The sequence below is a fragment of the Sciurus carolinensis genome, unplaced genomic scaffold (genome assembly GCF_902686445.1).
Source record: "Sciurus carolinensis unplaced genomic scaffold, mSciCar1.2, whole genome shotgun sequence".
Lineage (NCBI taxonomy): Eukaryota > Metazoa > Chordata > Mammalia > Rodentia > Sciuridae > Sciurus > Sciurus carolinensis.
In genome coordinates, this window is record NW_025920230.1 from 223357 (window position 1) to 225585 (window position 2229).

Here is a 2229-nt window from a genome sequence, read left to right on the forward strand (position 1 = left end):
CATTTGCTGGCAAATGGGTGTAGTTGGAGAATATCATGCTAAGTGAAATAAACCAAGCCCAAAAAACCAAAGGACGAATGTTTTCTCTGACAAGTGAATGATGATATATAACAGGGAGATGGGAGAGAAAAATGGGGGAACTTTGGATGGTGTAGAGGAAAATGGGGCAGGGATGGGTGGGGGAAGGAAGGATAGTAGACTGAGACACTATTACCCTACCCTATGTATAAGTATGATTACATGAATGGTGTGAATCTACATTGTGTACAACCATAGAAATGAAAAGTTGTATCCCTTTTGTGTATAATGAATCAAAATGCAGTCTATAAAACTAAAAATAAAGTGTGTAAAAATAAAAAGTATTTTAATCAAAAAAAAAAGAATTTTTTTTTCTCATTACTCCTCTAGATTAAATGTATTGTTAACAATGAATAGGGTTTCTTTAATTCCATTCTGTAACTGGGCTTCTCAAATAAAAATACTACTCCTCTCTCAAATGTTTTCATATATATTTTGCACAGAGACTGCCTTGGAATATTCCATTCATGAAAGGCACAAAGTATGTAAAATATATGGACCAATGTTCTTCAAAACAGAAGTGATTAGTTATGATGCTTTATATGCCTAGAATGGTAGTGCTTTGCACCGGCCCTAGCGCATATGGAAAGCGTTCTACTATTTGTTAAATAAATGACTCCAGAAAAAGAACACCACATTAAAATAAAACATACTTTCCTCAAGAATGAAAAATTAAAAAAAAAGAACTTTTAAAAGTTTCATATGGACCCAGTTTAAGAGGTCGAGTTCTTTAAGGAAAGGGTTTAAGCATGATACCGACAATTTAGCTGTTTCTAAATATATTTCTGAAATTCTGCTTAAATGTTTCAACCTTGGGCTTTACGGTCTTATTTTTAGGACACCGAGGCTTTCACTGTAATGGAAACAAGTAGTATGGGCTTCCCCGCCTTCCTCCCTCTAGGATTTCAAATTCACCTCGAACACCACCCCTGTTCTTCTAGTAAATCCACATTAGGGAGTACGCCCAGTAAGGAGGAGATGGCAAGAAAATAGGAAACCAACTCCATGGAAACCGCAGAACGGAGGGAACATGGGAGCGCTAGGGTGGTTGGAGGAAAAGGAACCCTCTTCCTGAAGAAGTCCCAAAGGCGCTCATCAGATGACGTCACGCACCTGCGGTGACGTCACAGTAGTGCACGAGGGGGACGCCGTTGCGGTTGCCCGGTCGACTTCTCGTCCTCTCCGCTCCCTTCACTCGCCCCGCACCCCGCTTCCTTCCCCAGTCCCTCAGGCTCAGCTGCGCCCAGGGCCGCAGGCCGGTACCTGAGGCGACCCATGTGCCCTCCCGCGGGAGGCGCCGCCCGGCCGACCCTCCCGCTCCCCCCTTTGCCTCCGCACCCGCCTCTTCCCGCCCTCCGCTCCCTCCCACTCCCCGCCCAGCGGCGGTTTCTCCGCTGGCTCTCCGTTAAAGATGGCGGTGCTGAACGGTGGCGGTGGCGTGGAGCAGTGTCAGACTCTGTTCATCTGGGACTTGGAGTCGGAGGCTGGCGCTGCGGCCTCTTCGGCTGCGGATCCGGCCATTCCTGAGGAGGTGAGTACCGACCCCACCCTGCCGCCCCTCCCGTCTCTGCGCTAGGGTGACTGGTGTTTATTTGGGGGAAAGAGGCTGCGGCAGGGGCTCTGGTGCCCTGGGCCACCTTCTGCCACTGGCTTCGCGGGTGGTTGGTGGGCATGGCCCCAGTGTCCCTCCCCATCATGCGACTCCTTGCTTCCTAAACACACAATGGCCCGTAGGCGGGGGTTTCCCTGGCCCCCACCCCAGATGTGGGGCCCGAGAAGGTCAGGCCTCGCTGGGGGATCAGTCCCTGCATCTCTTGGACGCTTTGGTTATTTGGGGAGGGGGAGGGAAAGGAGGAGTGTGCGGCTTCGTCCAAGTGGAGGCCCGGGTTCCTGCCTTGTGTGGTTATGACCCGGTCTTGGGGATGGACGATGGGGCGCATCTGCACTGTTTCTGCAGACTTTCTCATCCCGGTCTCTGGTCACTCGTAATGTTTGTCAAGTACCCTGTCCCTGAGTGGTATCCCCCATCCAGTCCTCATCTCTTACCCCGCACATTTTTCCATTTGCCGGACCTGCCAGCTTCCGCTGAAGAGCATTTTTGCACTTCTCTTACCCTGGTCCTCTGGAGGCCTTCTGCTTCATTCCACCACT